Source organism: Aquarana catesbeiana, linkage group LG09 (genome assembly GCF_042186555.1).
Source record: "Aquarana catesbeiana isolate 2022-GZ linkage group LG09, ASM4218655v1, whole genome shotgun sequence".
In the NCBI taxonomy this organism is placed as follows: domain Eukaryota; kingdom Metazoa; phylum Chordata; class Amphibia; order Anura; family Ranidae; genus Aquarana; species Aquarana catesbeiana.
This window is the reverse complement of record NC_133332.1, coordinates 207,975,708-208,001,620: the sequence shown is the minus strand read 5'-3', so window position 1 is coordinate 208,001,620 and position 25,913 is coordinate 207,975,708. Positions and strand designations below refer to the sequence as shown.

At 47.6% G+C, this 25,913-nt stretch overlaps 1 protein-coding gene across 1 annotated transcript in view; it reads right to left on the bottom strand.

The window, feature by feature from the left end:
• The window catches only part of PPP1R26 (protein phosphatase 1 regulatory subunit 26), a 64,552-nt gene extending 63,317 nt beyond the window's left edge, over window positions 1-1,235 (bottom strand). The window contains exon 1 of the mRNA XM_073599603.1: window positions 1,093-1,235. The gene's annotated coding sequence lies outside the window, so the exon portion shown is untranslated. The remainder of the gene's footprint in view (window positions 1-1,092) is intronic.
• Between the last annotated feature and the right edge of the window lie 24,678 nt (window positions 1,236-25,913).

The following is a 25,913-nucleotide window of genomic DNA, read 5'->3' as shown; positions in this document are numbered from 1 at the left end:
CAGTGATCAGGTCAGTATGGAGTGCAGTATGTACAGTATGCAGTGATCTGGTGAGTATAGAGTGCAGTGTGTACAGTATGCAGTGATCTGGTGAGTATAGAGTGCAGTGTGTACAGTATGCAGTGATCAGTATGGAGTGCAGTATGTACAGTATGCAGTGATCAGTATGGAGTGCAGTATGTACAGTATGCAGTGATCAGTATGGAGTGCAGTATGTACAGTATGCAGTGATCAGTATGGAGTGCAGTATGTACAGTATGCAGTGATCAGTATGGAGTGCAGTATGTACAGTATGCAGTGATCAGTATGGAGTGCAGTATGTACAGTATGCAGTGATCTGGTGAGTATAGAGTGCAGTGTGCACAGTATGCAGTGATCAGTATAGAGTGCAGTGTGTACAGTATGCAGTGATCAGGTCAGTATGGAGTGCAGTGTGTACAGTATGCAGTGATCTGGTCAGTATGGAGTGCAGTATGTACAGTATGCAGTGATCTGGTCAGTATAGAGTGCAGTGTGTACAGTATGCAGTGATCAGTATGGAGTGCAGTGTGTACAGTATGTAGTGGTCAGTGTGCACACAGTATGGGGGGTTTAAGGCGTACAGAGCATCAAGAAGGAGTAGAGTCAGTATGCAGTGTATAAAGTAGTACGGGGTGTACAGCTGAGTAGGAAGCGGCGCAGTGTGTAGAATATGAAGTGTATGGTGTACAGAGCGGTACAGTCCGCACGGAGAGCAGAGTATGGAGTGTACAGATTAGTACAGAGCAGTGTGAAGAGTTGGGTGTAGAGAGCAGAGAGTACGAGGAGTGTAGACAGAGAGTGTCGGGTGTAGAGAGCGGAGAGGACAGAGCTGAGAGTGCACAGCAGATCCCCCTGCAGGCTGGAGGAGGCGGTGGAGCGGGGTGTACACTAGGCCAGCTCTGGCCGCGCAGTGTGGAGGTGGAGCTGGTCTCACACAGGAGGCTCGGGGCCGCCGCACAGCTCCGCTCTGTCTCACGCACACAGGCCGGAGAGGACGCTCACCCTCCGATCTCCCGGCTCCTCAGCCCTCTCCACTCCGGCCTTCTACATAAGCCTTCTCCGTTCACTCACCTGCCTCACCATCCGACCGGTTCCCATCTTCGTCCTTTCCACGGCCTGTTACAACGGAGAACCCGGCAGCGTTCTTTCCCCTCACCAACACGCTGCACGGGAGCGAGCACGTCCAGTCGTGTACGTACTGCGCGTAACCACTCCACACTAACCAATTGCGCGCCGTTTCAATCCCGCCCCCAGCTCACAACGCGTCACCCCAGCCCCTCCCCCTATACCTTTACTACTGGTCACCAAAGACCGCCCCCCCTACTGTCGCACCCCCAATCAGTTTTTACGTACATTTAGCCCCGCCTCCTTTACCTACTCCGGTTACCATGGAGACGAGTCCCGGCTTGTCACCAGCCCATCCTTGATGTATAAATATAACACAGAATGCCCCCCCCCATCTATCTGCCTTTCCCTGACCCACAAAGAAATCTATGAGGACAGACGTATGACGATCACAGGAGGTCTATGGACCTGCTGAGCCAGAGCTCCCAACTTCCCAACTCTTCCTGATTTGGAGCAATGTCCCACTTCCCTCCTCATTTTGGTCAGATCTATATTGAAATATATATAAAATGCATTATTTATCTTGAAAAAATCGTTTCCCAGTGCTAAATCTTTCATCCAGTTTCTAAATGGCTGCATTTGTAAATTTCTAAAGCCAACATAAAGGAATATTAATGGTATAAAAGCACTTGTGAGTTTAACTAATCATTTTTTTGTACAATTCTCCTTTAAGGGGGCGTGGCAGGGGGTGTGTCCTATGCCTGCATATATTTGCTAATAAGTGTTCCTCATTCCAATCTCAGAAAGTTGAGAGGTATGGCAGAGCTCACATGCTGTCTGCCGCCACCCGGAGGTCACTATGTGACTTCTCATTTCTGATACAAGCTGAAGGCTCGGGCCGAGTCAGGCTATATAATGGAAGACAGGTCTTTTCAGGGCCTAGTTTTAGTAAGCATGTACAGTTATAATAACACTGTATTCAGATTGCTGCCTAAGCTGGCCATGACAGGTTCTCTTTAACCACTTAAGGACCAAGCCTATTTTTCAAACTTGTTTACAAGTTAAAATAATTTTTTTTGCTAGAAAATTACTTAGAACCCCCAAATATTATATATTTTTTTTCTAACACCCTAGAGAATAAAATGGTGGTCGTTGCAATACTTTCTGTCACACCGTATTTGCGCAGCAGTCTAACAAACTCAATTGTTTTGGAAAAAATACCCTTTTTTTCAATTAACAAATAAGAAAATGGTAAAGTTATCCCAATTTTTTTTATATTGTGAAAGGTAATGTTACGCCGAGTAAATTGATACCGAACATACCATGCTTCAAAATTGCGCCCGTTCGTGGAATGGCGTCAAATTTTGACCCTTAACCGCTTGCCGACCGCTTCACGTAGATTTACTGCGTCAGAAGGGCACGTACAGGCAGAATCACATACCTCTACGATGCCCTATGGGAAGCAGCTAGTGGGCACGCACGCGCGCGCCACCGCCCGCCGCAAGCTCCATGAGTGTGATCGCGGGTCCTGCGGACTTGTCCACGGGGATACCCGCGATCGTCTCACGGAGAGGAAGAACAGGGAAATGCTGATGTATACAAGCATCTCCCCGTTCAGCCTAATGACACTGACACTGATCACAGCTCCCTGTAATCGGGAGCTGTGATCAGTGTCGTGTCACACGTAGCCCCTCCCCCCCACATTCAGAATCACTCCCTAGGACACACTTAACCCCTGCAGCGCCCCTCCTGGTTAACCCCTTCACTGCCAGTCACATTTACACAGTAATCAATGTAAAATATGTGGTATGCTCCGCGCTCAGGATGATAACGGGTTGCAGCCTCCCTATTAGGTTCCAAGCAGAACTTACAATAAGTAGAGATATAAAATGGGATGACTGGCGCTACCCTATTCAACAATATAAGTGCACAAGAAAATGTTAAATAAGTGCCTTGTATACAGTAAAACCAAAAGGTGCCTATTCTATAAGAGATAGATAATATATATATATGTGCCTCTCTTGTGAGGACTAGGTGTATATATGTGTACCCTCCAGTGATGGATGTAACCGTATACACACAAATGTAGTGAACCAAATATCAGTGCAAAAAAGGCAGTTACAAACAAGTAATGTGAATGATCAACAAAAGTAATATACACAGAAAATTTTAAAAAATTATATATGCATAAAAAAGTCCATCAGGTCAAAGAGTGTATACATATAAATATATATACACTTAAAACCTAAAGCATATCATGTTTACCTGAATGTAATTAACCAACTGTCCAACAGAAAACCAGAGTATATAAATAAAAAAATGATGAAATGAAAAACAAAATGCAAGTCCCAAGGAAGGATGGTGAAAATATATAATTCTTAACCACTTGCTTACTGGGCAATTAAACCCCCCTCCTGCCCAGACCAATTTTCAGCTTTCAGCGCTGTCGCACTTTGAATGACAATTGCGCAATCACACAACACTGTACCCAAATTAAATTTTTATCATTTTTTTCCCACAAATAGAGCTTTCTTTTGGTGGTATTTAATCACAGCTGGGATTTTTATTTTTTTGCTAAACAAACAAAAAAAGATGGAAAAATTTTGAAAAAAAAAAAATCATGTTTCACAGATGGTTATAAAATTTTTCAAACAGATAATTTTTCTCCTTCATTGATATGCCCTGATGAGGCAGCACTGGCGGGCACTGATAGGCTGCACTGATGGGCACGGATAGGCACATTTAAGGCGGCACTGATAGGCACAGTTAAGGCGGCACTGATGGGGACAGAAGGGGCGGCACTGATGGGCACAGATAAGGCGACACTTATGGCCACTGATGGGCCCTGCTGGGTGGCACGGATGGGTGGCACGGATGGGTGGCACTGATGGGCACTGATAGGTACCACTGATAGGTGGCACTGATGGGCGGCACTGATGGGCACAGTTAAGGCGGCACTGATGGGGACAGAAGGGGCGGCACTGATAGGCACAGATAAGGCGACACTTATGGCCACTGATGGGCCCTGATGGGTGGCACGGATGGGTGGCACGGATGGGTGGCACTGATAGGTACCACTGATAGGTGGCACTGATGGGCGGCACTGATGGGCACTGGTAGGTGACACTGATGGGCACTGATAGGTGGCACTGATGTGGAGCACTGTTGTTGAGGCACCTATTGTGGGCACTGATAGGTGGCACTGTGGGCACTGATGGGTGGTACTGTGGGCACTGATGGGTGGCATTATGGGCACTGATGGGTGGCACTGTGGGCACTGATGGGTGGCGCTGGTGGGCACTGGTAGGCAGTACTGCTACCTGTTGCTAGGTGGCACTGGCAGAGGGCACAGGTGGGCATTGATGATCTGGTGGCGCTTGCCGTGAGAGGGACTAATGTCCCTCTCACGGCCGCCAGTGATCGTCCTTTTTTTCCTCCTCACGCTGTCAGCACGAGGAGAAAAAATAGCCGATTACTGGCTCTGTTGATATCACATGATCAGCTGTCATTGGCTAACAGCTGATCATCTGGTAAGGGGTCGGGATCGACCCCTTTCTCCGATCTGTGATCAGGCGAGTCTGATAGATTCGCTGATCACAGAGCACGCCGCGCGCGCCCTGCAGGGGGAGCGCAGGCCACTCGTGCACGGGACGACGTCATTGGACGTAGTCCCGGCAAAGCAGATCCGCGCTGTAGCCGTCATTCGGCTATAGCGCGGATCTCTAGAGGTTAAACAGCCAGAAATGTTGCTTGAGGTGACTTCAGTGCTCGGCAAATCAGATGACTGATAGTGCTCCCCCCGTCAGATCCCCACTCACTGAATGTAGTAACCCCTGCAGGGGTAATAGGCATATGTGGGTAACTGTGGATGAGGCTTCTCCTCAGCTCTCTCGGTGTCCCATCTGATGGTGTATTAGGCTCCCGCAGCTGGCTCCACACTGTCAGGTTTCCGAGGCTGTCTCCACATGGTCAGGGGTAAAGCACTTTGGCCAGCATATGCCTAAAAAGTCACTCCACAGTTCGATCCATATCAATGCTTCACAGATGTCTGCTTTATATCCATAGGGAGGTGTAAAACAGAAGGAAAGAAGCAAAAGAAAAGAAAACTAAAGCAGCCACCATATCTAATAACGGTCCACACAGTCTGGTCTATGAAATTCCTTGACACAGTGGCCTATGTTGCTTTTGCCCTCTTTCAGCTGGTTGGGACAGTGTTTGTGAAACTGAATGCTGTCATCAAGACATCTGTGAAGCATTGATATGGATCGAACTGTGGAGCGACTTTTTGGGCATATGCTGACCAAAGCGCTTTACCCCTGACCATGTGGAGACAGCCTCGGAAACCTGACAGTGTGGAGCCAGCTGCGGGAGCCTAATACACCATCAGATGGGACACCGAGAGAGCTGAGGAGAAGCCTCATCCACAGTTACCCACATATGCCTATTACCCCTGCAGGGGTTACTACATTCGGTGAGTGGGGATCTGACGGGGGGAGCACTATCAGCCACCTGATTTGCCGAGCACTGAAGTCACCTCAAGCAACATTTCTGGCTGTTTAAGAATGATATATTTTCACCATCCTTCCTTGGGACTTGCATTTTGTTTTTAATTTCATCATTTTTTTATTTATATACTCTGTTTTTCTGTTGGACAGTTGGTTAATTACATTTACGTAAACACGATATGCTTTAGGTTTTAAGTGTATATATATTTATATGTATATACTCTTTGACCTGATGGACTTTTTTATGCATATATAATTTTTTTTAATTTTCTGTGTATATTACTTTTGTTGATCATTCACATTACTTGTTTGTAACTGCCTTTTTTGTACTGATATTTGGTTCACTACATTTGTGTGTGTACGGTTACATCCATCACCGGAGGGTACACATATATACACCTAGTCCTCACAAGAGAGGCACATATATATATTATCTATCTCTTATAGAATAGGCACCTTTTGCTTTTACTGTATACAAGGCACTTATTTATGATTTTCTTGTGCACTTATATTGTTGAATAGGGTAGTGCCAATCACCCCATTTTATATCTCTACAAAAGTGTCCGATGTGTCCGCCATAATGACGCAGTCACAATAAAAATTGCTGATCACCGCCATTCCTAGTAAAAAAAAAAAATTATTAATAAAAATGCCATAAAACTATCCCCTATTTTGTAGACACTATAACTTTTGCGCAAAGCAATCAATAAATGCTTGTTGCGATTTTTTTTACCAAAAATATGTGGAAGAATATGTATCGGCCTAAACTGAAGAAAAACATTTTTTTTAATATATATTTTTTGGGGATTTTTATTATAGCAAAAAGTAAAAAATATAGCTTTTTTTTCAAAATTGTCGCTCTTTTTTTGTTTATAGCGCAAAAAATAAAAACCGCAGAGGTGATCAAATACCACCAAAAGAAAGCTCTATTTGTGGGAAAAAAAGGACGTCAATTTTGTTTGGGAGCCACTTCGCACGACCATGCAATTGTCAGTTAAAGCGATGCAGTGCCGAATCGCAAAAAGTGCTCTGTCTTTGGCCAGCCAAATGGTTCGGGGCTTAAGTGGTTAAAAATCTCCATAGGCGACGTTTAAAAATTTCTACAGGTTACCAGTTCTGAGTTACAGAGGAGGTTTAGGGTTGGAATTATTGCTTTTGCTCTAACGATCGTGACGATACCTCACATGTGTGGTTTGAATACCGTTTACATATGCAGGTGCGACTTACGTATGCGTTCACTTCTGCGAGCGAGCACGAAAGAACGTGGCGCTTTAAATTTTAAAAAAATTCTTATTTTTTTTTACTTTTTAATCTTTATTTTTACATTGTCCCTTTAAAAAAACATTTTTTTCTGATCACTTTTCTTCCTATTACAAAGAATGTAAACATCCGTTGTAATTAGGGATGAGCTTTGTGTTCGAGTCAAACCATGTTCGACTCGAACATTGGCTGTTCGGTCGTTCGCCGAATTCCCAACGTTATGGGCCGTTCGCGCCAAATTCGTGTGGCGCGTCACGGCCCATAATTCACTGCGGCATCGCAGTGCATTGCTGGCTGATGATTGGCCAAGCATGCACTATGACCCGCATGCTTGGCCAATCACAGCGCCGTAGGTAGAGAGAGCTGTAATTGGCCAAAGCCAGGGTGGCTTTGGCCAATTATGGCTCAGGGGGTTTAGAACACGCCCCACACTATATAAGGCCGCCTGCACGGCAGCCCTGTGTAGTGTGTGTTCCGGCGTTGAAAGAGAGATAGATAGACAGAGAGACAGTGTCATTTCATTTGAATTAGATAGATTAGGCAGGACAATCAGTGAGTTAGCTGCACTTACAGTGTATTGTGTATATATATGCATCCCAGGTGTTGCATATATATATATATATACATATATATATACACTGTATTCAGTTTAGCTAGATCCGTTCCTGTTATCTTCTTACTGACAGGCAGGCTTGTCTTGTTACAGTATTTACAGCTACCTGAAGAAAATTGCTGGTGTTCTTTTGATCCTATTAGTACCACAGTCAGGCAGCTAGACTAGTTACAGTTAGTGCAGTGCGTCCTGCTCACAGTGTTCAGCTAAAACTACAAGTTAGTGTGGTGAGTCCTGCTCACAGTGTTCAGCTAAAACTACAAGGTAGTGTAGTGAGACCTCTGCACAGTGTTCATCTAAAGCTACAAGTTAGTGCAGTGCGTCCTGCTCACAGTGTTCAGCTAAAACTACAAGTTAGTGTAGTGAGACCTCTGCACAGTGTTCATCTAAAGCTACAAGTTAGTGCAGTGCGTCCTGCTCACAGTGTTCATCTAAAACTACAAGTTAGTGTAGTGCGTCCTGCTCACAGTGTTCAGCTAAAACTACAAGTTAGTGTGGTGCGTCCTCCTCACAGTGTTCAGCTAAACCTACAAGTTATTTTTTGCGAGCTCTGCACAGTGTTCAGCTAAAGCTACCTGTAGAAGGTTGGTGGTGTTTTCCTGATCCTATCACTACCGCAGGCAGCTAAAAACCTACAAGTTAGTTTTTTGCGAGCTCTGCACAGTGTTCAGCTAAAGCTACCTGTAGAAGGTTGGTGGTGTTCTCATACTACAGGCAGGCAGTTGATTTTGCTAGCTGCAGTATCAGTACATATATATATATATATATATATATCCCAGCTTATTGCAGCTACAGGCTATTAGTATGTCTGGAAGGCCAAGAAGGAGAGGCAGACAGTCACAAGCCAATAAGAGAGGGCAAGCAGGCTCTGTGTCTAGTGCTGGTCATGGAGACGGTGCATCCTCATCAGCACGTGGCCGTGGGACACGCTTGGCCTTTTTTTCGGCAGCTGGCCGTGTTGAGCCGCAACATGCAGAAGACTTGGTCGAGTGGATGACCAAGCCGTCCTCATCCTCCTCATCCTCTCTCACCCATGCTCAGGGTACTTTGTCTGGCAAAGCAGCGGCCTCTTCCCTCGGCTCAATGTCATCAGTGACTCCTTCCTTAGCCCCACCATGTCCTCCTGAGGAGTCCCTCGAACTGTTTGACCACAGTGTTGGGTACATGCTCCAGGAGGATGCCCAGCGTTTGGAAGGCTCTGATGATGATACTGAGCTCGATGAAGGCAGTAACATGAGCACGGACAGAGGGGGTGCCCAAGAACGACAGCAATCTGGCAGTCATGCTCCCCCTGCTGCAGCATACTGCCAGGTTTGCTCCAGTGATGAGGAGGGAGGGGATGATGAGGTCACTGACTCAACGTGGGTGCCTGATAGGAGAGAAGAGGAGGAGGAGGAGGCGGCACATCACCAACGAGGCAGGATGCCCTCCAGGGGCCAGCCTAAGGGCAGAACATTGACTGTATCACACCCCAAAGCTCCACATGTGCAGGGCGCTGCAGTCTCTGCGCGTTATTCAAAAAGTTCTTTGGTGTGGGCCTTTTTTGAGATGAGTGCATCAGATCGCACCGCTGCTATTTGCAACATATGTCTCAAGCGTATCTCGCGTGGCCAAAACATCTCCCGCTTGGGTACCACATGCTTGACCAGACATATGTTGACCTGCCATGCAGTTCGTTGGCAAGCGTACCTAAAAGACCCACACCAAAGAACAAAGAGGACCTCCCCTTGCTCCTCATCAGCTGAGATCTCCAACCCCACTATACCTTCAGTCCTCTCTGAGACCTGCACTGAGAGGAATGAAGGTGTAGAATTAGGTGTGTACTTAGCCAAGTACTTGTGGGCAATCTGCTTTTGGTACACCGACGTCAGATTGTACCAGGCAAATTTCCCTGCCCCAGCTGCTGCACCGCCGAAAGAAGTTTGCTCCCAGCCATCCACATGCCCAGCGGTTGAATGCTAGCTTGACAAAATTGCTGGCACTTCAACTGCTGCGTTTTCAGTTGGTAGACTCTGCCCCCTTCCGTGAGTTTGTGGAATGTGCGGTTCCTCAGTGGCAGGTACCCAAACGCCACTTTTTCTCACGGAAGGCGATTCCGGGTCTCTACTGGCATGTGGAAGGCAATGTCTTGGCCTTGCTGGACAGGGCGGTCAGCGGTAAGGTGCATATTACCATTGACTCATGGTCCAGCAGGCATGGACAGGGATGTTACCTAAGTTTCACGGCGCATTGGGTGACTCTGCTGGCAGCTTTGCAAGGATGCAGGACAAGGTGCAGTAGTGTTGGAGGTTGTTCCGCCACCACGCCTCGAAAATGCCACTACTAATGATTGTGACACACCTCTCTCCTCCACCCCCTCCTCTTCTTCTTCCTCCATGGCCTCTTCCTGTGCTTTGCCCTCAGAACCAGCGGTGCTCCGTAGCCGTTCAAGGGGCTACGCAAGTACGCAGGCCAAAAGATGCCATGCGGTGCTTGAGCTGGTGTGCTTGGGGGACAGGAGCCACACTGGGGCAGAGGTTCTGTCAGCTCTGCAGAGGCAGGTTTAGAGGTGGTTGACGCCACGCCAACCTAAGGCAGGAATGGTGGTTTGCGACAATGGCACCAACCTCCTCTCTGCCCTCCGACAGGGACAAATGACCCATGTGCCCTGTTTGGCTCACGTCCTTAACTTGGTGGTGCAACGCTTCTTGGGCAGGTACCCGGGCTTACAGGATGTCCTGAGGCAGGCCAGGAAAGTCTGTGTGCATTTCCGCCGGTCATATAATGCCAGTGCTCGGCTGGCGGATCTCCAAAAGGAGTTTAACCTGCCCAAGAACCGCCTAATCTGTGACATGCCCACCAGGTGGAACTCAACGTTGGCCATGCTGCAGCGGCTGCACACGCAGCAGAGGGCCATCAATGAGTACCTGTGCGACTATGGCACCAGGACAGGGTCAGGGGAGCTTGTTTTTTTTACCCCACGCCAGTGGGCCATGATCAGGGATGCATGCACTGTCCTGTCACCATTTTAGGAGGCCACGAGGATGGTGAGCAGTGACAGTGCATGCATCAGTGACACTGTCCCCCTTGTCCACCTGTTGGAGCACACGCTGCGTGGAATAATGGACAGGGCACTTGAGGCAGAACAGAGGCAGGAAGAGGAGGACTTCCTTAGCTCTCAAAGCTCCCTTTATCCAGACAGTGTTCCTGCGTGCCCGCCGATCACACAGGAAGAGGACAAGGAGGAGGAGGAGGAGGAGGAGGAGGAGGAAGATTGTGTCAGTATGGAGGTGTAGCCTGGCACTCAGCATCAGCAGCAGTCTTTAAGGGATCAGTCCCAAGAAACACATGGACTTGTACGTGGCTGGGAGGAAGTGGCTGCGGACCATGTCGTCCTTAGTGACCCAGAGGACTCCGGACCGAATGCCTCAGCAAACCTACGCTGCATGGCCTCCCTGATCCTGCAATGCCTGCGTAAGGATCCTCGTATTCGGAGAAGGACCAATACTGGCTGGCAACCCTCCTTGATCCACGTTACAAGGGTAAGGTTGCGGACCTTATCTTGCCATCGCAGAGGGAGCAGAGGATGAAACATCTTCGGGAGGCCTTGCAGAAAGGTCTGTGCAACGCGTTCCCAGAGACTGGGAGGTTACAAACTCCTGTTTCTGGACAACGTGTTGCTGAGGCTTCGGTCAGTCAAAGAAGGAGCGGTGGAGAAGGTGGCCGTCTGACCGATGCGTTCAGACAATTTTTTGGTCCGCAGCCCCAAGGTATGATCGGTTCCAGCAACCATCGCCAGCATCTGTTTTACATGGTGCAGGAATACCTAGGGGCAAGATCTGACTTGGACACCTTTCCCACCGAAAATCCTCTGGGTTACTGGGTCTTGAGGATGGATCACTGGCCAGAGCTTGCACAGTATGCAATTGAGCTACTGGCCTGTCCTGCATCCAGTGTTCTTTCGGAATGCACATTCAGTGCTGCTGGAGGCTTTGTAACCGATCACAGGGTGCGTCTGTCCACCGACTCGGTCGATCGACTGACCTTCATAAAAATGAATCAGTCTTGGATCACCACCAGCTACCAAGCACCTGATGCTGATGTAACCGAATAATTTTTTTTTAAATCTCAGATCCCTTCAAAGACTGCCCATGCTGATGCTGAGTGACTATCCCTGAGTAATTATCCTCTTCCTCCTCAATGATCACGCTGATAGTTTGTAAGAACATTTTTGGTTCTGGGCGCTACCACCAGTGCCTAAGGCCCAATTTTTTAGCCCCTGTTTAACAGGAGCGTGTAATTACAATTTTTGATGCAATACTTTGCAGCAGGGCTCGTTTCTGCGTTCCAACTAGAGTATCTGTGAGGGGTTGCAGTGTTGTGGCACCAACACCAGTGCCTAAGGCCCAATTTTTCAGCCCCTGTTTAACAGGGGCATGTAATTACAATTTTTGATGCAATACTTTGCAGCAGGGCTCGTTTCTGCGTTCCAACTAGAGTATGTGAGGGGTTTCAGTGTTGTGGCACCAGCACCAGTGCCTAAGGCCCAATTTTTCAGCCCCTGTTTAACAGGGGCGTGTAATTATATTTTTTGATGCAATACTTTGCAGCAGGGCTCATTTCTGCGTTCCAACTAGAGTATCTGTGAGGGGTTGCAGTGTTGTGGCATCAGCACCAGTGCCTAAGGCCCAATTTTTCAGCCCCTGTCTAACAGGGGCGTGTAATTACAATTTTTGATGCAATACTTTGCAGCAGGGCTCGTTCCTGCGTTCCAACTAGAGCAGGGGTCTCAAACTGGTGGCCCTCCAGCTGTTGCAGAACTACAATTCCCATTAAGCATTGCAAGACTAACAGTTACAAGCATGACTCCCATAGGCAGAGGCATGATGGGACTTGTAGTTCTGTAACAGCTGGAGGGCCACCAGTTTGAGACCCCTGAACTAGAGTGTCTGTGAGGACTTACAGTGTTGTGGCACCAGCACCACCACCACCACCAAAGGCCCAATTTTTCTGCCCTTGTTCAACAGGGGCATGTAATTACAATTCTTGATCTAATATTTCATAGCAGGGCCCATTTCTGCACCCACCAAGAGCGAGTGAGGACTTATAGTGTTGTGGCACCAGCACCACCACCACCACCACCAAAGGCCCAATTTTTCTGCCCTTGTTCAGCAGGGGCATGTAATTACAATTCTTGATCTAATATTTCACAGCAGGGCCCTGTGAGGGCTTACAGTGTTGTGGCCACAACAACACCTAAGGCGCAAATTTCTGCTGAGTATATAGGGCAGGCCCCTACTTTCAAACATCTAACTTACAAACGACTCCTACTTGCAAACGGAAGGAGACAACAGGAAGTGAGATGAAATCTACCCCTAGGAAGGGAAATTCTCTCCTGTAAGAGTTAATATGGGAAAAACATTTCTCCTTTCCACTGATGCTTTCCAATCCTTGTTCCACAAAAAAACCCAAATTTTCAAAAAACATTTGTCATTGGGAAAAAAAGTGAGGTGAAATCTTCTGAAGAGGAGGACAGACAGCAAAACAAATGTCACAGGGGTGATAACTCTTCCCTGTTTTCCAAAAAGCTTAAAAAAGATTTTTTGATGCTGGAGCTAAACACGTTAAAAATGTACCCGTTCAAAATTACAAACAGATTCTACTTAACAACAAACCTACAGTTCAGAGTATATAGGGCCTGGTGGCCCCACACCTTTCCTTATTTTAATTTGGGTGCTGGGTTCCCCTTAATATCCATACAAGACCCAAAGGGCCTGGTAATGGACTGGGGGGTACCCATGCCGTTTGTCTCACTGATTTTCATCCATATTGCCAGGAGCCGACATTACATTAAACCCGCAAGCAGTTTTAAATGAGATTTTTTCCTTTAAAAATTACATTTTGTGCAGGGACTGTTCTAAACACGGGAAACACGCGCCACTTTACAGGCAAACTATAGACACCCCCCAGGTACGATATTTAAAGGAATATTTCACTTTTTTTTTACTTTAAGCATCATTAAAATCACTGCTCCCGAAAAAACGGCCGTTTTTAAAAGTTTTTTTTGCATTGATACATGTCCCCTGGGGCAGGACCCGGGTCCCCAAACCCTTTTTAGGACAATACCATGCAAATTAGCCTTTAAAATGAGCACTTTTGATTTTGAACGTTCAAGTCCCATAGACGTCACTGGGGTTCTAACGTTCGTGCGAATTTTCGGTCCGTTCGCAGGTTCTGGTGTGAACCGAACCGGGGGGTGTTCGGCTCATCCCTAGTTGTAATAGAAAAAAAGCATGACAGGACCTCTTTAATGTGAGCTCTGGGGTCAAAAAGACCCCAGAGCTCACATTTACATTTAAATGCAATAAAAAACAACAAAAAAAGTCCCTTTAAGGCTGTTGGGGCAGAAGTAAGTGTCATAGCTGATCACATGGCAGTTGCAGATCAAACAGATGTAGCATACCGGAGTCCCAACTTTTGAACTTCAGAATGCGAGACACTTACGGGAGGAAGTGACTGGCAGCGCACTACGTGCATCACGACAAAAGTGGGTTATCACCCCTGTAACATTTGTTTTGCTGTCTGTGCACCTCTTCAGAAGATTTCACCTCACTTTCTGTCCCAATGACAAATGTTTTTTGAAAATTTGGGGTTTTTAGTGAAACAAGGATTGGTGATAAAGCATCAGTGAAGAGGAGACACGTTTTTCCCATATTAACTCTTACAGGAGAGAATTTCCCTTCCTTCCTGTTGTCGCCTTCCGTTTGCAAGTAGGAGTGTTTGTAAGTTGGATGTTTGAAAGTAGTAGCCTGCCCTATATACTCTGCAGAAATTGGGGCCTTAGGTGTTGGTGTTGCCACAACACTGTAAGCCCTCACAGTTACTCTTGGTGGGTGCAGGAACGGGCCCTGCTGTGAAATATTAGATCAAGAGTTGTAATTACATGCCATTGTTGAACAGTGGTAAAACAATAGGGCCTTTGGTGGTGGTGGTGGTGCTGGTGCCACAACACTGTAAGTCCTCACAGTTACTCTTTGTGGGCACTGGAACGGGCCCTACTGTGAAATATTATATCAAGAATTGTAATTACATGCACCTGTTGAACAGGGGCAGAAAAATTGGGCCTTTGGTGGTGGTGGTGCTGGTGCCACAACACTATAAGTCCTTGCAGTTACTCTTGGTGGGCACAGGAATGGGCCCTGCTGTGAAATATTAGATCAAGAATTGTAATTACATGTCCCTGTTGAACAGGGGCAGAAAAATTGGGCCTTAGGCACCGGTGCCACAACACTGCAACCCCTCACAGATACTATAGTTGGAAAGCAGGAATGAGCCCTGCTGCAAAGTATTGCATTAAAAATTGTAATTACACTCCCTTGTTGAACAGGGGCAGAAAAATTGGGCCTTGGCCACTGGTGGCGGTGCCCAGAACCAAAAATGTTCTTACAAGCTATCAGCATGAAAATTGAGGAGAAAGAGGATTGTCACTCAGCATAACAGGATAGTCACTAAGCATCAGCATAGGCAGTCTTGAAGGGATCTCACATTAACAAAAAATCAATCAGTTACATCAGCATCAGGTGCTTGGTAGCTGGTGATCCAAGACTGATTCATTTTTATGAAGGTCAGCCGATCGACCGATTCAGTGGACAGGCGCACCCTGTGATCGGTTACAAAGCCTCCAGCAGCACTGAATGTGCGTTCCGAAAGAACGGTGGATGCAGGACAGGCCAGTAGCTCAAGTGCATACTGTGCAAGCTCTGGCCAGTGATCCATCCTCAAGACCCAGTAACCCAGAGGATTTTCGGTGGGAAAGGTGTCCAAGTCTGATCTTGCCCCTAGGTAATCCTGCACCATGTGAATCAGACGCTGGCGATGGTTGCTGGAACCGATCAGACCTTGGGGCTGCGGACTAAAAAATTGTCTGAACGCATCGGTCAGATGGCCACCTTCTCCACCGCTCCTTCTGTGACTGACCGAAGCCTCAGCAACACGTTTCCAGGAGGACCAGGAAATTGTAACTTCCCAGGCTCTGGAAACGCGTTGCACAAACCTTTCTGCAAGGCCTCCTGAAGATGTTTCATCCCCTGCTCCCTCTGCGACGGCAAGATAAGGTCCGCAACCTTACCCTTGTAATGTGGATCAAGGAGGGTTGCCAGCCAGTAATCTCTACCTCTCCTTGATACCACGAATACGAGGATCCTTACGCAGGCTTTGCAGGATCACGGAGGCAATGCAGCGTAGGTTTGCTGAGGCATTCGGTCAAGAGTCCTCAGGGTCACTAAAAACGTAATGATCCGCAGCCACCTCCTCCCAGCCACATACTAGTCCATGGGTTTCTTCAGACTGTAAATGATCCCTTGAAGACTGCTGCTGATGCTGAGTGCCAGGCTCCACCTCCATGCTGACACAATCCTCCTCCTCCTCCCTGTCCACTTCCTGTGTGAGGTAAGGAAGTCCTCCTCTTCCTGCCTCTGTTCTGCCTCAAGTGCCCTGTCCATTATTCCACGCAGCATGTGCTCCAACAGGTGGACAAGAGGGACAGTGTCACTGATGCATGCACTGTCACTGCTCACCATCCTTGTGGCCTCCTCAGATTGTGACAGGACAGTGCATGCATCCCTGATCATAGCCCACTGGCATGGGGAAAAAAACCAAGGTCCCCCGACCCTGTCCTGGTGCCATAGTCGCATAGGTACTCATTGATGGCCCTCTGCTGCGTGTGCATGGCCAACGTTGAGTTCCACCTGGTGGGCATGTCACAGATTAGGCGGTTCTTGGGCAGATTAAATTCCTTTTGGAGGTCAGCCAGCCGAGCACTGGCATTATATGACCTGCAGAAATGCACACAGACTTTCCAGGCCTGCCTCAGGACATCCTGTACCTGATACCGGGTACCTGCCTAAGAACCGCTGCACCACCAATTTAAGGACGTGAGCCAAACAGGGCACATGGGCCAGTTGTCCCTGTCGTAGGGCGGAGAGGAGATTGGTGCCATTGTCGCATACCTGGCTTAAGCTGGCGTGGCGTCAACCACCTCTGAACCTGCCCCTGCAGAACTGACAAAATCGCTAATAACTTGAAACACTACAAAAGGCTATTATAGCCAAAATATGTCAGAACTGACAGAATCTCTGCCCCAGTGGCTCCTGTCCCCCAAGCACACCAGCTCAAGCACCGCATGGCATCTTTTTGCCTGCGTGCTTGCGTAGCCTCTTGAAAGCCTAAGGAGCACCGCTGGTTCCGAGGACAAATCAGCACAGGAAGAGGCCATGGAGGAAGAAGAAGAGGAGAGGGTGGAGGAGAGAGGTGTGGCAGAATCACCACTAGTAGAATTTTGGAGGCGTGGTGGCGGAACAACCTCCAACACTACTGCACCCTATCCTGCATCCTTCCCAGCTGCCAGAAGAGTCACCCAGTGCACGGTAAATGATAGGCAACGTCCCTGTCCAAGCCTGCTGGATCATGAGTCAACGGTAATATGCACCTTAACGCTGACCGCCCTGTCCAGCGAGGCCAAGACATTGCCTTCCACATGCCAGTAGAGAGCCGGAATCGCCTTCCGTGAGAAAAAATGGCGTTTGGGAACCTGCCACTTAGGAAGTGCACATTCCACAAACTCACGAAAGGGGGCAGAATCTACCAACTGAAAAGGCAGCAGTTGAAGTGCTAGCAATTTAGCCAATCTAGCATTCAACTGCTGGGCATGTGGATGGCTGGGAGCGAACTTCTTTTGGCGGTGCAGCAGCTGGGGCAGGGAAATTTACCTGGTACAATCTGACGTTGGTGTACCGATAGCAGATTGCCCGCAAGTACTTGGCAGTGACACACCTAATTCTACACCTTCATTCCTCTCAGTGCAGGTTTCAGAGAGGACTGAAGGTATAGTGGGGTTGGAGATCCCAGCTGATGAGGAGCAAGGAGAGGTCCGCTTTGTTCTTTGGTGTGGGTCTTTTAGGTACGCTTGCCAACAAACTGCATGGCAGGTCGACATATGTCTGGTCAAGCATGTAGCGCCCAAGCGGGTGATGTTTTGGCCACGCGAGATACGCTTGAGACATATGTTGCAGATAGGAAAGGTGGGATCTGATGCACTCATCTCAAAAAAGGCCCACACCAAACAACTTTTGGAATAATGCGCAGAGACAGCAGCGCCCTGCACATGCGGGGCTCTGCGGTGTGATGCAGTCGGTGTGCTGCCCTTAAGCTGGCCCCTGGAGGGCATCCTGCCTCGTTAGAGATGTGCCTCCTCCTCCTCTCTCCTATCAGACACCCACGTGGAGTCAGTAACCTCATCATCCCCTCCCTCCTCATCACTGGAACAAAGCTGGCAGTATGCTGCAGCTGGGGGAACATGACTGCCAGATTGCTGTCCTTCTTGAAAACCCCCTCTCTCTGGGCTCACGTTACTGCCTTCCTCTAGCTGGGTACCATCATCGGAGCCTTCAAAACGCTGGGCATCCTCCTGGAGCATGTACCCAACACTGGCGTCAAACAGTTTGGGGGACTCCTCAGGAGGACATGGTGGGGCTAGGGAAGGAGTGACTGATACCATTGAGCTGAGGGAAGAGGCCGCGTTGGCAGCTGCTTTGCCAGACAAAGTACTCTGAGCCTGGGTGAGAGAGGATGAGGACGGCTTGGTCATCCACTCTACCAAGTCTTCCGCATGTTGCGGCTCAACGCGGCCAGCTGCCGAAAAAAAAGACAAGCGTGTCCCACGGCCACGCGCTGATGAGGATGCACCGTCTCCACGACCAGCACTGTTACCTCTAGAGACAGAGCCTGCTTGCCCTCTTTTATTGGCTTGTGACTGTCTGCCTCTCCTTGTTGGCCTTCCAGACATACTAATGGCCTGCAGTGAGATGTAGCTGCACAAAGCTGGGATGTATATATATATACTGATACTGCAGCTAGCAGAATCAACTGCCTGCCTGTGGTATTATTAGTATGAGAACACCAGCAATTGTCTTCAGGTAGCTTTAGGTGCACACTGTGCAGAGGACATGTCATGGTTATGCAATAGAGTTTGTTTGTCAGCTTACCTATCTCCAAAGACCAGCTGTCTCTCACCTGACTGCTTTTATTAACTCTCCTCTAGCATGGCTCCACCCCAGCTCCTATCAGAGAACTCTCTATTAACCTCTGCACTGCAGGCCAGCATTGCTGATCAACCTCTGTGTGTTTGGCTTCCTGTTCCTGCCTGCCATGTGCTCTACGTTTATTTCTGTTACTGACCTTGACGTGTTCTATACTATTCCTGTCTGCTCGTGACCCTGATCTTTGGCGTGTCCCTGACTATCCCTGTTTGCCTGTGACCCTGAACCTTGGCGTGTACTCTATTGTCCTTGTCTGCTTGTGGCCCTGACCTTGGCTTATTCCTTTACTATCCCTATCCTTCCGTTGCCTACTGTGGGTGTGAGCTGGGGGACCCTGGGGGTCGCAACCTGGAGTCAGTTGCAGCCCAGTCCATTCTCACCACTAGAGGCTCCGGTGAACACCTGCTGGCTCTTAGACTCCGTGCCCCAGGGAATCCTATGCTCTAACCCCGGTGGGATCCGTGTTGGTGTTCCAGCGGCCCTGCCTTCCTTATACCCGGACTCCCATCCGCAGCAGTCAGCCGTAGGATCCACTGCCTTGCGGTGCACTCCTGATCCCAACGGTGTGCATCTGTCACCTAGCTTCAAGGTGACCTGACAGGACACAGTACACTAACTGTAAATACTGCAGCTGGCTGCCTGTGGTATTAATAGGATCAGAACAACAGCAATTGTCTTCAGGTATCTTTAAGTGCACACTGTGCAGAGGACACAGTACACTAACTGTAAATACTGCAGCTGATTGGGGCGGCACAGTGGCTAAGTGGTTAGCACTTCTGCCTTGCAGTAAGTAGGTCATGGGTTCAAATCCTGACCATGCATGGAGTTTGCATGTTCTCCCTGTGCTTGCGTGGGTTTCCTCCGGGTGCTCCGGTTTCCTCCCACCCTCCAAAGACATGCTTGTAGGTGAATTGGCTGCTAAAAAAAAAAAAAAAAAAAAAAATACTGCAGCTGCCTGCCTGTGGTATTAATAGGATCAGAACAACAGCAATTGTCTTCAGGTAGCTTTAGGTGCACACTGTGCAGAGGACACAGTACACTAACTGTAAATACTGCAGCTGCCTGCCTGTGGTATTAATAGGATCAGAACAACAGCAATTGTCTTCAGGTAGCTTTAAGTGCACACTGTGCAGAGGACACAGTACACTAACTGTATATACTGCAGCTGCCTGCCTGTGGTATTAATAGGATCAGAACAACAGCAATTGTCTTCAGGTAGCTTTAGGTGCACACTGTGCAGAGGACACAGTACACTAACTGTAAATACTGCAGCTGCCTGCCTGTGGTATTAATAGGATCAGAACAACAGCAATTGTCTTCAGGTAGCTTTAAGTGCACACTGTGCAGAGGACACAGTACACTAACTGTATATACTGCAGCTGCCTGCCTGTGGTATTAATAGGATCAGAACAACAGCAATTGTCTTCAGGTAGCTTTAGGTGCACACTGTGCAGAGGACACAGTACACTAACTGTAAATACTGCAGCTGCCTGCCTGTGGTACTAATAGGATCAGAAGAACACCACCAATATTCTCCAGGTAGCTTTAGGTGCACACTGTGCAGAGGACGCAGTAGACTAACTGTAAATACTGTAGCTGCCTGCCTGTGGTACTAATAGGATCAGAAGAACACCAGCAATTGTCTTCAGATAGCTTTAGGTGCACACTGTGCAGAGGACGCAGTACACTAACTGTAAATACTGCAGCTGCCTGCCTGTGCCCTGTTGCACTAATATGATCAGAAGAACACCACCAATTTTCTTCAGGTAGCTTAAGGTGTACTCTGTGCAGAGGGCACAGTACACTAATGCCCCATACACACGGTCGGACTTTGTTCGGACATTCCGACAACAAAATCCTAGGATTTTTTCCGATGGATGTTGGCTCAAACTTGTTTTGCGTACACACGGTCGCACAAAGTTGTCGGAATTTCTGATCGCCAAGAACACGGTGATGTCAAGCACGTACGACGAGACTAGAAACCAGAACCAAGCGCGACACCCTTTGGGCTCCTTTTGATAATCTCGTGTTAGTAAAAGTTTGGTGAGAGACGATTCGCGCTTTTTCAGACTCGTGGTTTTCAGATCGTTTTCTGCCCTTCAGTTTGTGCTTGTGGGTTTGTATCTGCTCTTCAGTGCGTGCAAGCAAGTTCCGCGTGACTTTAAGTAGTCATTGTGTTCTTGTGCGTTCGTTACTGTTTTTCAGGTCGCTCTTCACAGGCCTTGCTGTTCTTCAGTGCGTTCTGTTACTTCGTTCTGAACAGCCGACCGTTTTCTAGCCATGTTGCGTATGCATACTCCTCGTAGAGTTCGTGCTGTGCGGGGGCTTGGTGTTGGGGTCCTGACCTTGACACAAGTCCAGTCCATGAACAGGGTGGGGAGGAGTTCATGGACCAAGAATTGGTTGCTTCAGCGTGACCAGTTCTCTCATATGCCTTTGCTCCGTGAGATCCGTGAGAATAATCCTGATGATTTCAGGAACTTTCTCAGGATGACGGACCCCGTATTTCACCATCTGTTGGCTTCGCTGACCCCTTATATCAGCAGGCAGGATACCTGCATGAGGCAAGCCATCACTCCGGAGCAGAGGCTCGTCGCTACCCTGCGGTACCTGGTGACAGGGAGAAGTCTGCAGGACTTGAAGTTCTCGACAAGCATCTCCCCCCAGGCTCTGGGGATCATTATCCCAGAGACCTGTTCTGCCATCATCCAGGTCCTGCAGAAGGAGCATATGAAGGTAAGATTTTTATCCTTTAATATCACATTTTATTGTATTAAATGATTGATAATATATTATATTTCTTTCCTCATTCCCTAATTACCATGATTGGAATATGCTGTGAATGTCCCCTTTGTCCTCATGCATGCTGGATTTGTATGTAATTATTTTTTTAGTCCTTCATACAGATTGTCCTTCAATAACCTCCCCAGCATGTTCTCCTGCCCTATATTCACCTAATGTAATCACTTAACAATGTATTTTATCATCTCCATAGTAGTGCTTTACCCCAAACACCCCCTAAAATGTTTTGAAATGTGATTTGTGCTTTAAATTCAGGCAGAGTGCCAGAGGCTTTTTTGTGGTGTCCCCAAATCATTTTTCTTAACCCTCCCACCCCCAACTGGTAAGTCAGCTGATACCAATTCTTTTTTTTTTTTACCACATCAGCGAGCACCACCAACTGGCTTAATCAGCGTAATAATCATTTATTGTCGCCAATTTAGATTCACATCATTGTGGTTTTCTTTTCTTTTTACTTACTTTTATCAAATATAAGATGGGCAGTTATATACAGCTTTATTAAGTATTCTACTAACAGCATTCTTATCCTACACATTCTCGGCTGCTTAAATAGCCCCTCTCGAGCTAAACAGGTTATATAAATCCTATTTTTTCCCACCCCGGGATACCCTGGGTGGCACTGACATTCCCAGCCTTGCGTATAGAAGAGACAAGAGGCACATAAATATAAAAAATAAAAAAGAAACCCAAAGAAGAGAACTAGGAGAAGACCACATATAAGAAGCTGGGCTAATGGGGTCCCCACACCCATAGCCGCCTATTAGGGCCAATAGTGAGCTCTTAGATATTTATACTAACCCCCCCCTTCCCATCCCCCTACTCCTCCCCCCCTCCCTTCTCATACCCTTTCTATGCGAAATCCTACCCACACACAGAATTTAATATTTTCTATTATTACCTACCTAAATCAATACACCAACCACCCTAAAATTCCTTCGTGTAGTCAACCGAAACTATATTTCTCTAGTGCATATAAATCTGGGCTATTAACCTAATCCCTTACACTCCAAGCTTTCCCCTCAAGAAGGCCACCTTATCTATCCATGGCTTCCACATTTTGTCGAATTCCTGAAGATTCCCCCTCTTTATATACTCCAGTCTCTCCCTGCCAATAGAGGCATCAAGTGTACCTATCCAGTCATTCACTGTCGGGGGGTCCTTTGATTGCCACCTTAGCATTATCATGTTCCTAGCCTGAAATAAACCTCTCAGGATTGCCTGAGTGATACACCTCCTCTCCTCCTCTACCCTTCTGAATCCCAATATACATTCCACCGCCTCCCTCTTAACTGATGTGTAGTAGATATCTCCCAGACTGCTAGCCACTAACTCCCAGTATCGGAACAGCCTGGTGCATCTCCAAAGTAGGTGGATGAGATCCCCAGACTCCTGGCACCTAGGGCAACTGTCATTAGGCCTTCTACCGAACCTAAAGAGCCGTTTTGGGGTATAATAAGCCCTATTAAGTAACATCAGGTGAGATATCTTCTGCGAAGGGGATACTGACACCAGGGGCGCCATCTCAAATATTCTCCTCCATTGTTCCTCAGAAATTGCCCCCAGTTCCTCTTCCCATTTAGCTCTTACCTTCTGAAGTACCCCCATTCTATTCTCTGAGTTGCTTAGTTGATCATAAATTTTTGTTATTAGCCCCCTAGTGGGTACCACTTGTAGTAACTGACGAACGAAGGGCATTTCCACCCAACCCGGGGGGTGATCACCAAATTGAGCCCTAAGGGCATGTTCTATCTGTCGGTAGATGAATAAGGAGCTCTGAGGAATCCCAAATTCCCTAATCAACTCGGGAAATTTTTTAAGAGTATTACCTGAGTAGAGCTGTCTTAACTTTTTAATACCACTGGCCTCCCACCCTCTATTCTTTCCAATTTTTAGAATTTCCTGTAGATTCCGATTATTCCAGAAAGGGGTGTTATCTGTAAATCCCTCATACCCCATTAATTTCTTAACAGACCTCCAAAGCTTGACTAGTAACCTAATTGTCAGGAATTCATGGTGAAACATATCCGCCTCCAATGCCTCAATAAGCGTATTGTGCCGAGCACTTAACAGGATTAACCTGCCATTCGGAGTGCCACCCCTTGGGGTTCCACAACCCATTAAGTGCCGGTTCACATTAGAAGCGGCACGACTTGCAGGTCGCCTCATCGAGGCGACCTGCACACGACTGCCGCGGCGACTTGCAAGACGACTTCTGTATAGAAGTCTATGCAAGTCGCCCCCAAAGTAGTACAGGAACCTTTCTTCTAAGTCGGAGCGACTTGCGTCGCTCCTATTAGAACGGTTCCATTGTACAGAACGGGAGGCGACTTGTCAGGCGGCTAGGTCGCCTGACAAGTCGCCCCCGTGTGAACCGGCTCTAAGTGCTGTAGTTGGGATGCGAGGAAATAACGCTCCGGATGGGGGAGAGCAAATCCCCCCTCTTTAGTGGGAAGCTGAAGAACTTGCAGCCGTATCCTAGCCTGCCCACCTTTCCATATCAAGTCTCTAAAAAGAGTCTCTATTTTCCTAAACCAGTTCTTACTGATCCAAACTGGGGAGTTCTGCAGAACGTATAGCAGTTGAGGCATCCAGATCATTTTTATCAGGCTGCATCTTCCTGCTACTGATAAGGGGAGGCGTCTCCAAATGCTTATCTTTTGTTTAAATTTAGCCAGGAGAGGTACTGAATTCTTACTAGTATATTGGTTGGGGTCCTTCGTTAGGACAATTCCCAAGTACTTCAGTGTTTCCACAATTGCCACCTGGGGTAGTCCAGGTACAGTTGGTGCTCCTAAGGGGTCTAGCGGTAGAAACTCGGATTTCTCCCAATTTATTTCCAAACCGGAAAAGCTGCCAAATTCCTCCACTATTTTCATTACGCCTGCTTACTATCATCTAAAAATAACAGAATATCGTCTGCGTACAGCGCAATTCTTTCCTCAGTCGACCCCCTCTGGAATCCCTTTATCTCATGGCTCACTCTAATGGACATAGCCAGGGGCTCCATTATCAGAGCAAAAAGCAAAGGGGACAATGGACACCCCTGTCTTGTCCCCCTCTCTAACACAAACCATTCTGAGAACTCATTGTTTATTTTTACTCTTGCCTTAGGGCTGTTATAAAGCATCTTAATCCATCTGATAAATGATGGACCAAAACCAAACTTTCCCAACGCATACCACATGTAATCCCACTCCACACTATCGAAAGGTTTGGAAATATCTAGAGTCAACAAGGCTCTTGAACTCTCATTCTCCATAGGAGACTGTAAGTTCAAGAAGGCCCGTCTAATATTTAGGCTTGTAGATCTATTAGCCATGAATCCCGCCTGGTCCTCATGTATTAATTTGTGTATGACTCTGCTCAATCTGGCAGCCAGGACCTTGGCCAGGATTTTAGCATCTGTACAAATTAGGGAGATTGGTCTATAAGCAGACATGTCGAGGGGGTCCTTCCCCTCTTTTTGCAGGACTATGATTGTTGCTTCCAGCATTGATGCAGGCAGACGCCCCCTCTCCTGCGCATCCCCCAGAGCCTTCAGCAATTCAGGGACTAGCACCTCCCCAAAGTGCCTGTAGGCCTCGGTTGGTATCCCATCGGGGCCTGGCGATTTAAGGCACGCCATGCTTTTAATTGCTTGTTGTAATTCTGCAATTGTTATTGGGGATTCCAACCAATTCCTTTCCTCCTGCGATAGGGTCGGAATTGATAGCTTCCCCAAGAAGTCCTCCATCCCTATCTCTTTACTTTTTTCTGAGAAGTATACAGCTTTTTGTAGTAGTCTCTAAAAGTTTGCACTATTTTTGGGGAGCTTGAAAGGATCTCTCCATCTTGCGCTCTGATAGCGAAGACCGTTGATGGGGCCTTATTGGATTTCACCAACTGAGCTAACAATCTTCCCACTCTCTCACCCTCCACCAAGGATACCTGACACTGGAGGAGCCGCCTGGTCTCAGCCTTCTGCATAGTGATCTGTTTGTAGCCCCGTTGTTTCTCTTGCCAAGTCTTTTCCTTTTCAGGAGTTGGATCTCTTATAAAGTTATTTTTAGCCTCCATTGCATCCTTTAATGAGTTCTCTACCTCCCGCTTCTCTTCTTTGTTAAATTTGGCCATCTGCTGTATTAAAACCCCCCTAAGGAAGGCCTTGCAAGTATCCCAGAGTACAACAGGTGTCGCTGTTCCCTGGTTGAAGCCTACAAATTCCCTCAGTGCAGATATGATTCCATTCCCCTTCCTAATTACCTCAAACCAATGCGGGCTTATTCTCCATTCCTTCCGTGGACTATGTCCCCCTACCTTCAGTGAAATTACCATGGGAGAATGGTCTGAGACCCCTCTTGGCCCATACAAAATCTTACTTATTAGCTGAAGTGTTCTATCATTCCCCAGGGCCATGTCTATCCTTGAGAGGGTTAAGTGTGACGCCGAGCTACATGAGTATTGAAGCACCCCCAGGTTCCGCACCCTCCATAGGTCCACCAGCCCCACTTCGTCTATGAACTGACTCAGACGACTCTTAGCGGTATATTCCGAAAAGGTTCTCATCAGGAAGCGGTCCAACTGTCTGTCTAG